This window comes from Leucoraja erinacea, chromosome 13 (assembly GCF_028641065.1).
Source record: "Leucoraja erinacea ecotype New England chromosome 13, Leri_hhj_1, whole genome shotgun sequence".
Classification (NCBI taxonomy): Eukaryota; Metazoa; Chordata; class Chondrichthyes; order Rajiformes; family Rajidae; genus Leucoraja; species Leucoraja erinaceus.
In genome coordinates, this window is record NC_073389.1 from 53,872,427 (window position 1) to 53,884,826 (window position 12,400).

The window sequence follows — 12,400 nt, forward strand, 5'->3', positions numbered from 1 at the left end:
GTACGGGATACTGAGTTGGATGATCAGCCATGATCATATTGAATGGCGGTGCAGGCTCGAGGGGCCGAATGGCCTACTCCTGCACCTATTTTTTATGTTCTATGTATCTATGTCATAGCAGTGCATTTGGAAAGCAGTGACCGGATCGGTCAAAGCAAGCATGGATTTATGAAGGTGAAATCGTGCTTGACTAATCTTCTGGAATGTTTTGAGGATATAACAAGTAGAATGGATAAGGGAGAGCCAGTGGATGTGGTGTATCTGGACTTTCAAAAGGCCTTTGACAGGGTCCCACACAAGAGATTAGTGTGCAAAGCTAGAGCACATGGTATTGGGGGTAGGGTATTGACATGGATAGAGAACTGGTTGGCAGACAGGAAGCAAAGAGTAGGAATTAACGGGTCCTTTTCAGAATGGCAGGCAGTGACTAGTGGGGTGCCGCAAGGCTCGGTGCTGAGACCCCAGTTGTTTACAATATATATTAACGATTTAGACGAGGGAATTAAATGTGGCATCTCAAGTTTGCGGATGACACAAAGCTGGGCGGCAGTGTGAGCTGCGAGGAGGATGCTAGGAGGCTGCAGGGTGACTTGGATCGGTTGGGTGAGTGGGCGGATGCATGGCAGATGCAGTATAATGTGGATAAATGTGATGTAATCCACTGGTGGCAAGAACAGGAAGGCAGATTATTATCTGAATGGTGTCAGATTGGGAGAAGGGGAGGTGCAACGAGACCTGGGTGTGCTTGTACATCAGTCACTGAAAGTAAGCATGCAGGTACAGCAGGCAGTGAGGAAAGCTAATGGCATGTTGGCCTTCATTGCGAGAGGATTTGAGTTTAGGAGCAAGGAGGTCCTACTGCACCTGGGTATTTATTGTGTTCCATTTTGGTCTCCTAATTTGAGGAAGGACTATTGCTGTTCATGCAGTGCAGCGTAGGTTCACCAGGTTAATTCCCGGAATGGTGGGACTGACATATGATGAAAGAATGGGGCGACTGGGCTTGAATTCACTGGAATTTACAAGGATGTTCCCGATGTTGGGGGAGTCCAGAACCAGGGGTCACAGTTTAAGAATAAGGGGTAGACCATTAGGGACCGAGATGAGGAAAAACTTTTTCACACAGAAGGCAGTGGAGGCCAATTACTGGATGTTTTCAAGAGAGAGTTAGATATAGCTTTTAGGACTAACGGAATCAGGGATATGGGGAGAAGGCAGGAACGGGGTACTGGTTTTAAATGATCAGCCATGATAATATTGAATGGTAGTGCTGGCTACTCCGGCACTTATTTTCGATGTTTCTATGTAAGCTGCCCAAGCAAAATATGAGGTTCTGTTCCTCCAATTTGCACTGGGCTTCACTCTGAGTTGGCCTTATTATTATCTAAGATCTGTTGTAAACCAACCAGTTTCTTCATTCTCCCTGTGACCGCGTGGGTTTTCTCCGGGTGCTCCGGTTTCCTCCCACACTCCAAAGACGTGCAGGTTTGAAGGTTAATTGGCTTCAGTAAAAACTATAAATTGTCACTAGTTTGAGTTCGGGTTAGGTTATTCTCACGTGTACCGAGCGAGGTACAGTGAAAAGCTTTTGTTGCCCGCTATCCAGTCCGCGGAAATACGATACACGGCGGAAAAAGGCCCTTCGGACCGCAGCGCCCACGCCAACCAGCGATCCCGCTACACACCAGCCCTCTCCTACACACTAGGATCCATTTTGCAATCTTTAAGGGCCTGTCCCACAAGCATGCGACTCCATGCGGCAAGCGCTACCTAACATGGTCGCTTGAGCCGTACGGCCTCGCGGGGCCGGTCCCACTTTGATCGCCGGAGCCGTATGGAGTTGTGTGCGAGGCTGGTCACAACATCTCGCGGGGCTCCGAAAAACGTGTTAAAAAATTCCTCGCGGCAATGGCCCGCAGCCGCCTCGACGCCGTACGTCACGCGCGAACTTCCCGCGGACTTCATATCACTCGCTCGACCTCCGCGCGGCCCCCCGCTTCTGTTTAGGTCGCGCTTGCCGCATGGAGTCGCGCTTGCCGCAAGGAGTCGCATGCTCGTGGGACCGGCCCTTTATCCAATCATCCTGCCAACCTGCACGTCTTTGGAGTGTGGGTGGGGGGGGGGGTAAACCGGAGCACCCGGAGGAAACCCACACAAGGGGAAAAACGTGCTGACTCCGTACAGACAGTAGTCGGAATCGAACATGTGGTTGTGAGGCAGCGACTCTACCGCTGCGTCACCGTGCTTCCCCAGAGCTGAGATTCGAATACCATTCTCCTTGCGTGGGTGTTGAACAGAGGAGAACTGAATTATTTTGGTTTTGCCTTGACTTTTTCAGTCATAATTCTCAGGGCAACTTTTCTCAGCGACCAGGCCTTCATTCCACCCCTCTCTCTCTCTCTCTCTCTCTGTCTCTGTCTCTGCAGGATTGTGTGATTAAGTGCCAACCTCCTGCTTGGCAGTGCCTCTGCTTAACATCACTCAAGACGACAGACCGACTGACGGTGAGTGCTTTTGATGCAGCCTCGCTGCAGATTAATTAGTTGCCGTCTCCCACCCTGCAACAGGCCGTGCCTGTCCCCTTGCCTTTGAGATAGCGGAGTCAGGGGATATCGGGAACAGGCAGGAACGGGGTACTGATTGTGGAGGATCAGCCATGATCACAGTGAATGGCGGTGCTGGCTCGAAGGCCCGTATGGCCTCACCCTGCGCCTATTGTCTATTGTCTTAGCTAGAACATACGATACGATAGAAATTTATTTATCCCAGGAGGGAAAGTGATCTGCCAACAGTCATAAAAACACAACGAGATACATGAAACATGAAACATAGAGGCAGGAAACATGTTCCCGATGTTGGGGGAGTCCACAACCTGGGGCCACACGCACAGTTTAAGAATAAGGGGTAAGCCATTTAGAACGGAGATGAGGAAACACTTTTTCTCACAGAGAGGGGTGAGTCTGTGGAATTCTCTGCCTCAGAGGGCGGTGGAGGCCGGTTCTCTGGATCCTTTCAAGAGAGAAGATAGTGAGAGAGAGTCAGGGGATATGGGGAGAAGGCAGGGAACGGGGGGTACTGATTGGGGATGATCAGCCATGATCACATTGAAATGGCGGTGCTGGCTCGAAGGGCCGAATGGCCTGCTCCTGCACCTATTGTCTATTGTTTCTCTATAGGATTAACACAAGGGGGGGGGGGGGGGGGGGGGGTCAAGGAAAGATCGTTCATGTCGCGGCCCTGCCTCCACCAATCTATCCACCACCACCCACAAGAAGCGACAAGGCAGACACCATCGTACGCAGATGCCGAGGAGTGCGTTCAGCTCTGGCTGAACAACTTGTGATCTTGTGTGTGGACTCGATAAGAAGAAGAGTGTAAACGGGTGCTTGATGGTCAGAAGCAGGGTTCCGAACTGAAACGTCACCTATCCTTTTCCTCCAGAGATGCTGCCTGACCCACTGAGTTACTCCAGCACTCTGTGAAACGTCACCTATCCATGTTTCTCCACAGATGCTGCCTGACCCGCTGAGTTACTCCAGCACTCTGTGAAACGTCACCTATCCATGTTCTCCACAGATGCTGCCTGACCCGCTGAGTTCCTCCAGCGCTCTGTGAAACGTCACCTATCCATGTTCTCCACAGATGCTGCCTGACCCGTTGAGTTACTCCAGCACTCTGTGTCGAAACATAGAAACATAGACAATAGGTGCAGGAGTAGAGGCCATTAGGTCCTTCGAGCCTGCACTACAATTCAATACGATCATGGCTGATCATCCAACTCAGTATCCTGTACCTGCCTTCTTTCCATACCCCCTGATCCCTTTAGCCACAAGGGCCACATCTAACTCCCTCTTAAATATAGCCAATGAACTGGCCTCAACTAACTTCTGTGGCAGGGAATTCCACAGATTCACCACTCTCTGTGTGAAAAATGTTTTTCTCATCTCAGTTTTAAAGGATTTCCCCTTATCCTTAAGCTGTGACCCCTTGTCCTGGACTTCCCCAACATCGGGAACAATCTTCCTGCATCTAGCCTGTCCAACCCCTTAAGAATTTTGTAAGTTTCTATAAGATCCCCTCTCAATCTCCTAAATTCTAGAGAGTATAAACCAAGTCTGTCTAGTCTTTCTTCATAAGACAGTCCTGACATCCCAGGAATCAGTCTGGTGAACCTTCTCTGCACTCCCTCTATGGCAATAATGTCCTTCCTCAGATTTGGAGACCAAAACTGTACGCAATACTCCAGGTGTGGTCTCACCAAGACCCTGTACAACTGCAGTAGAACCTCCTAAAAGACTTCCCTCTTATCCTTAAGCTGTGACCCCCTTGTTCTGGACTTCCCCAACATCGAGAACAATCTTCCTGCATCTAGCCTGTCCAACTCCTTAAGAATTTTGTACGTTTCTATATCCCCCCTCAATGTCTCTGCTTGATGGCCAGGACAGGACTTGGTGGGCCGAAGGGCCTGTTTCCGCGCTGCAGGACTCTATAACATGGCCACTCACCCCCAACATCGGGGACCTGGTCTGGGTCCTGTGCGTACAAGGGAGACAATGGTCCTTTCTGTTGGTGTCGGGTTGGAGAGACAACAGCACTCGAGTGTGGATTGGTGGCGGGATGGCAGAGCACTCAGACCACCGATACAATGGGACAATTCATCACGGGCACTGATGGGCTGACCTGCTGATTACGCTTTGTCCGACTTTCTGTCAGGCTAAGGGGGCTGCCGATCGAAATATGCACAAAAAGCAGGAGTCACTCAGCGGGCCAGGCAGCATCTCTGGAGAGAAGGAATGGGTGACATTTTTGGGTCGAGATCCTTCTTCAGATGCTGTCTGAACTGCTAAGTTAATCCAGCTTTTTGTGTCTATCTTGGGTTTAAACCAGCATCTGCAGTTCACTTGCCAAACTAAATAGTTTAGTTTATTGTCACGTGTACCGAGGTACAGTGAAAAGCTTTTGTTGCGTGCTAACCAGTCAGCGGGAAGCCTGTGCATGGTGTCTATCCAGCCATTCACAGTGTATAGGTACATGATAAAGGAATAGCTTGTCAGAGTCAGAGGTTATGGGGAGAAGGCAGGAGAATGGGGTTAGGAGGGAGAGATAGATCAGCCATGATTGAATGGCGGAGTAGACTTGATGGGCCGAATGGCCTAATTCTGCTCCTATCACTTACGATCTTATGACCTTTCAGTAAAAGTTAAAGCCAGTAAAGTCTGATCAAAGATAGTACGAGGGTCCCCAATGAGGTAGATAGTAGTTCAGCTCTGCTCTCTGGTTGTGGTGGGATGGTTCAGTTGCCTGAACAGCTGGGAAGAAACTGTCCCTGAATCTGCGTTTTCACACTTCCGCTCTGCCTGTGAAGGGGTTGAGCAGCTGATGGTCTGAGGTGAAGTACAACAGGGGCGGCACGGTGGCGCAGCAGTAGAGTTGCTGCCTCACAGCACCACATACCCGGGGGCACGGTAGAGGCTTTGCAGGTTCACTCAGATCCACCCCCCCCCTCTTGTCCCATTGTTCATAAGATCATAAGTTGACAGGACCAGCATCAGGCCATTCGGCCCATCAAGTCTACCCCGCCATTCAATCATGGCTGATCTATCTCTCCCTCCTAACCCCATTCTCCTGCCTTCTCCACAGATGCTGCCTGACCCGCTGAGACCCGTACTAATAACCCCTGACACCCGTACTAATCAAGAATCTATCTCCCTACGCCTTAAAAATATCCATTTTACATTGTCTGAAATTGAGATATTTACGTAACAGATTTTTAGGTGGCTCAGCGGTAGAGTTGCTGCCTCACAGCGCCAGAGACCCGGGTTCGATCCTGACAGCGGCTGCTCTCTGTACAGAGTTTATACATTCTCCCCATGACTTGCGTGGGTTTTCTCCGGGTGCTCCGGTTTCCTCCCACACGCTGGTCGGCGAGTTGTCTTCAGTAAGAATTGTAAATTGTCCCTAGTGTGTGTAGGATAGTGTTAGTGTGTGGAATGGGAAATGAGAGCTATAAACAGCCACGGAGACAGAGAGAAAGATAGAACAAATGAAGGGAAGATTGGCACGGAGGTAAGGATGATGGTAAGGAAGTAAGGCCGTGGTTCGCTGTGGGTTAGTTAGGTGGACACGAGTAACAGGCAACAATAATATACCAGGACAACTGTGGAACTGGTACAAGAGGGAGAGGTATGGAGAGAGAGAGAGGGGGTGCAAGGGTTACTTAAAGTTAGATAAATCAATATTCATACCGCTGGGTTGTAAGCTGCCCAAGCGAAATATGAGATCTCATTGAAACATATAACATATGGGATCTCATTGAGACATATAAGATTGTTAAGGGCTTGGACACGCTAGAGGCAGGAAACATGTTCCCGATGTTGCGGGAGTCCAGAACCAGGGGCCACACAGTTTAAGAATAAGGAGTAAGCCATTTAGAACGGAGACGAAGAAACACTTTTTCTCACAGAGAGTGGTGAGTCTGTGGAATTCTCTGGAGGCAGGTTCTCTGGATGCTTTTAAGAGAGAGCTAGATAGGGCTCTTAAAAATAGCAGAGTCAGGGAGGCAGGAACGGGGTACTGATTGGGGATGATCACATTGAATGGCGGTGCTGGCTCGAAGGGCCGAATGGCCTACTCCTGCACCTATTGTCTGTTGTCTGTTGTCTATTGAGAGACTCTTCCTCCAATTTTCATTTGGCCTCACTCTGACAGTGGAGGAGGACCAGCTCAGTGTGGGAATGGGAGGGGGAGTTTGCCAGCCGGGAGATGGCGTTGGACAAGGCGGGTTCCTCAGGTCTACCTGCGACACCACTCTCCACATTGCAGAATTGTTGGACTGAGCTCGCCACAAGGGACAACACCGCTACCTGTTGGCCAAGCCTTAGTACTGCACGACTGAGATTCTGCAGCGACTTCCAGTCAAGGCTATGGCATGGAGAAGCCAGGAGCTGCTGGGAAGGGGCCAGGCATTCTAACTCCCCTTCCCATTCCCACACCGACCTGCGCAGGAAGGAACTGCAGATGCTGGTTTACATCGAAGATAGAAACATAGAAATTAGGTGCAGGAGTAGAGGCCATTCGGCCCTTCATATATAACATATAACAATTACAGCACGGAAACAGGCCATCTCGGCCCTACAAGTCCATGCCGAACACATTTTTTTCCCTTAGTCCCACCTGCCTGCACTCGTACCATAACCCTCCATTCCCTTCTCATCCATATGCCTATCCAATTTATTTTTAAATGATACCAATGAACCTGCCTCCACCACTTCCACTGGGAGCTCATTCCACACAGCTACCACTCTCTGAGTAAAGAAGTTCCCCCTCATATTACCCCTAAACTTCTGTCCCTTCGAGCCTGCACCGCCATTCAATATGATCATGGCTGATCATCCAACTCAGTATCCTGTACTGCCTTCTCTCCATACCCCCTGATCCCTTAGCCACAAGGGCCACATCTAACTCCCTCTTAAATATAGCCAATGAACTGGCCTCAACTACCCTCTGTGGCAGAGAGTTCCAGAGATTCACCACTCTCTGTGTGAAAAAAGTTCTTCTCATCTCGGTTTTAAAGGATTTCCCCCTTATCCTTAAGCTGTGACCCCTTGTCCTGGACTTCCCCAACATCGGAACAATCTTCCTGCATCTAGCCTGTCCAACCCCTTAAGAATTTTGTAAGTTTCTATAAGATCCCCTCTCAATCTCCTAATTTCTAGCGAGTATAAACCAAGTCTATCCAGTCTTTCTTCATAAGACAGTCCTGACATCCCAGGAATCAGTCTGGTGAACCTTCTCTGCACTCCCTCTATGGCAATAATGTCCTTCCTCAGATTTGGAGACCAAAACTGTACGCAATACTCCAGGTGTGGTCTCACCAAGACCCTGTACAACTGCAGTAGAACCTCCCTACTCCTATACTCAAATCCTTTTGCAATGAAAGCTAACATACCATTCGCTTTCTTTACTGCCTGCTGCACCTGCATGCCTACCTTCAATGACTGGTGTACCATGACACCCAGGTCTCGCTGCATCTCTCCCTTTCCCAATCGGCCACCATTTAGATAATAATCTGCTTTCCTGTTTTTGCCACCAAAATGGATAACCTCACATTTATCCACATTATACTGCAGATAGACACAAAGTATGGGGAGAAGGCAAGAACGGGGATGATCAGCCATGATCAGATGGAATGGCGGTGCTGGCACGAAGGGCCGAATGGCCTATTCCTGCACCTATTGTCTATTGTCTATTGTTTATAAAGTGCTGGAGTAACTCAGCGTGTCAGACAGTATCTCTGGATCGAAGGAGTCGGTGACGTTTTGGGTCCAGACCTGAAGACTCGAAACATCTCCCATTTCTTCTCTCCAGAGATGCTGCCTGTCCCGCTGAGTTACTCCAGCATTTTGTGTCTCCCCACACCAAACCTTATATCCTCCACTGCCAGAGTAAGGCCACACGCTAACTGGCAGCATTTATCCCAAGAAGGCTTGTGTACAAAAACAGGGATGTAATGCTGAGGCTCTACAAGGCGCTGGTCAGGCCACACTTGGAATATTGGGAGCAATTTTGGGCCCCATATCTGAGGAAGGATGTGCTGGCTCTGGAGAGGGTCCAGAGGAGGTTTACAGGAATGAGTGGGTTAGCACATGATGAGCGTTTGTCGGCACTGGGCCTGGGCTCGCTGGAGTTTAGAAGAATGAGGGGGGGGGGACCTCATTGAAACGTACAGGCTAATGAAATGCTTGGGTAGAGTGGATGTGGAGAGGATGTTTCCACTGGTGGGAGAGTCTAGGACCAGAGGTCGTAGCCTCAGAATTGAAGGATGTTCTTTCAGGAAGGAGATGAGGAGGAATTTCTTTAGTCAGAGGGTGGTGAATCTGTGGAATTCTTTGCCACAGACGGCTGTGGAGGCCACAAGTCAGTGGATATATTGAAGGCAGAGATAGATAGATTCTAGATTAGTGCGGGTGTCAGAGGTTATGGGGAGAAGGCAGGAGAATGGGGTTAGGAGGGAGAGATAGATCAGCCATGATTGATTGGCACAGTAGACTTGAAGGGCCGAACGGCCTACTTCTACTATCACATGGGCGTATGAGGAATTGGAGGTGGAGTTGCTGCCTTACAGCACCAGAGACCCGGGTTCGATCCTGACTATGGTGCTGTTTGGACCAGGTTTGTACGTTCTCCCCGTGACATAGATATATAGATAGATAGACAATAGGTGCAGGAGTCGGCCATTCAGCCCTTCGAGCCAGCACCGCCATTCAATGTGATCATGGCTGATCATGACCGAGTGGGTTTTCTCCGGGTGCTCCGGTTTCCTCCCGCAGTCGAAGGACGTGCGCGTTTGTAGGTTAATTGGCTTCGGTAAAATTGTAGATTGTCCCTATTGTGTAGGATAGTCTTGGTGTACGGGGTGATCGCGGGTCGGCACAGACATGGTGGGCCGAAGGGCCTGTTTCCACAATGTATCTTTAAAGTGTAAATACTACAGCACTTCACATTCCGCTTGGGGAGCTTGCACCCCCTTTCTTTCCTCCCCCTCCCCCCTGTGCCCCACCTGGACTAGATCATTACTTCTCCCCCCCCCCCCCCCCCCACCTCCGCCTTCACCTTCATTCCTTCTTCCAGCTTCACAAAACGCAATACTTCAATCCTTTTGTCTTTTCTTCACTGGCCTTTATCCAACAATTTTGCCTATTAACCTGCCCCCCCTTCCCCTGCCCCCCCCTCACCCCGCCCCACCCCTCACCTGTATCAAACTATTACCTGTCTTTTACCTGCCCCTCCTCTCTTCCAGCTTTCTTCTCCCCCCCCCACCCCTCCTTCTCCCCCCTCCCTGACTTCACCACGATCAGTCTGGGGAAGGGTCGCCAGTCCATGTCCTCCAGCGATGTAGAAACGAGGAACTGCAGGCGCTGGTTCACAGTTTTAGGAAAAAGTCCAAAGTGCTGGAGTAACTCAGCGGGTCAGGCAGCATCTGTGGAGAACGTGGATAGGTGACGTTTCACAGAGTGCTGGAGTAACTCAGCGGGTCAGGCAGCATCTGTGGAGAACATGGATAGGTGACGTTTCACAGAGTGCTGGAGGAACTCAGCGGGTCAGGCAGCATCTGTGGAGAACATGGATAGACCGTCGCGGAGCTGGCCGAGTCCGGAGCGGGTGGAGCGGTGGAGGAGCACTGCTGCTGCTGCTGCTGCGGCCCGACCGGAGAGTCGGAGGCTTCAACTGCAGGTCTGCGGACGGCGGCACCAGGAGCCCGCGGGTCCCTGGAGGGAGACCGTTTTTCAGGGCTCTCGCAACGGCGACTTCTCCCGCCCGAGTTGCGGGGTCGAAGAGCTCCTGGAGCGGGGCCTACATCACCGCCCCACGCGGCTTGGAATGGCCGCGGGACTCTGCGAGCGCACGCCGGGGGCTCTAACACCAAGACCCGGTGTGCGACCTCGCACCACCCAGCGTGGCTTTAATGGCCGCGGGACAATCGCCATCGCCAGCCGGGGGCTTTGACTTTGACTCTGACGTCGGGGGGGGGGGGAGAGTGCAGTGGAGAGAAGTTTATTTGGCCTTCCATCACAGCAATGTGATGGATGTTTGTGTAAATTATGTTGTGTCTTGGGTCTATTTGTTTGTAATGTATGGCTGCAGAAACGGCATTTCGTTTGGACCTCAAGGGGTCCAAATGACAATTAAATGTATCATGTATCTTGATAGGTGACGTTTCACAGAGTGCTGGAGGAACTCAGCGGGTCAGGCAGCATCTGTGGAGAAAAAGAATGGGTGATGTCTCCCATCCCGAAACGTCGCATCTCCGTGTTCTCCAACGTCTCCTGACCCCGTCGACTTACTCCAGCACTTTGTTTTTTGTAAACCAGCATCTGCAGTTCCTCATTTCCATAAGGCTGGGTTGATTGACCGAGTTGGATTTGGGGAGGGGGGGGACTGAGGAGGGTGGTAGGGGGTCAGAGGGTGGATGTTCCTGGTGGGCACTTCACAGGCTGGGGGGGGGGGGGGGGGGGGTAACGACAAACCAACCTCTATTTTTACCCGAGTCCTAGGTTGGCAGCTCAGCTGGGAGAGAGTCATTGCTTTTGGCTCCCGTCCCAGGGACTGCGAGTATTTAGGTGGTAATGTAGCCGAGGCTAAAACTCCCTCCCCCCCCCCCCCCCCCCCTCGATATTATTAGTGCGGGAGGGAGGGAGGGAGAGGAAGGGAAGGAGGAGGAGAGAGAAACAAGCTAGACGACAGCCAAAGTCTGACCGCACCCTTCTCTCTCTCCGTCTCCCTCTCTCTCACTCTCTTTCTCTCTCTCCCACACAAGTTGTACAGAGAGGTAACTGCAGGCCGTTGGTCGTTCCGTGGTGGATAGCTTCAGGATTATTTTTGGCCGGCGTATCTGACTTTGTCTTTGATTCCCCGGTTGGCTGGGCGGCCCGTTGGCTCGGCTCGGCTCGGCTCGGCTCGGCTCGGCACAGCACGGCTCAGCTCGGCTCGGCACGGCACGGCTCGGCTCGAGGGGATCGTTCGGTGGTCCCGGAGCCTTCGAGGAGCTGGCGGGGGAGATGTGTGTTTTGGTGACGGTTTTCCTGACGAGTCGGAGGGGCACGGGCGGAGTCTCGGGGTGCTGCCCCCCACCCCCACCCCCCGTCACATGTCTTCAGGCAGGGTAAGCTCACGGATGTTGTTGGTGGTGGCCGTGCTGAAAGCCCCCCCCCCTTCTCTCTCGTATCCCTGATTTGGCGGGCTTTGGCCCAAAGCGGAGAGGGGGCTTTTCCTCGAGGTAGGGGCAGGGAGGTGGGCTGGGGGGAGTGGGGGGGCAGTGGGGAGGGGGAGGGGGAGGGGGTGAGAAGAGAACGGGTGCACACACACCACTGACACAGCTGTACACACGCACACACACGCAAGCACATGTACACATGCACACAAGTGCGCATACACACACTGACACGTGTATACACCCACACGTACACATATTGACACACGTATGTACACACACACACACACATACGTATATATGCACGCACACACATACTCACGCACACATATGTATTCACACTTGTACTCGCGCAGACACACACATACATAGACACACATGGACACACACATGTGCACACACACACTCACTCACCACACTTACGTAGACACACACACATGTATACACAACACTCACATACATACACACTCACACGGACCTACAGTGCACAGTCACGTGCGCACACACTCGCACACGCTCTCACTCATATACACACACACACACTCATATGCACACACACACTCACTCATACACACACACATACACACACACACACGCACACACACACACACACTCACCACACACACACACACACACACACACACACACATACACACCCACACACATACACACACCCACACATACACACAC

The 12,400-nt window shown here is 51.4% G+C and overlaps 1 long non-coding RNA gene across 4 annotated transcripts in view; it reads left to right on the forward strand.

The window, feature by feature from the left end:
- The first annotated feature begins 2,251 nt into the window (after nt 1–2,251).
- The window catches only part of LOC129703063 (uncharacterized), an 89,803-nt gene continuing 79,654 nt past the window's right edge, over nt 2,252–12,400 (forward strand). Inside the window, exon 1 of one of the 4 annotated variants that reach the window (XR_008724506.1) lies at nt 2,252–2,504. This is a non-coding gene — a long non-coding RNA (uncharacterized LOC129703063). Of the gene's footprint in view, nt 2,505–11,510; nt 11,663–12,400 lie in introns of those variants that run through there. The other 3 variants (XR_008724504.1, XR_008724505.1, XR_008724507.1) reach the window with 3 other exon arrangements.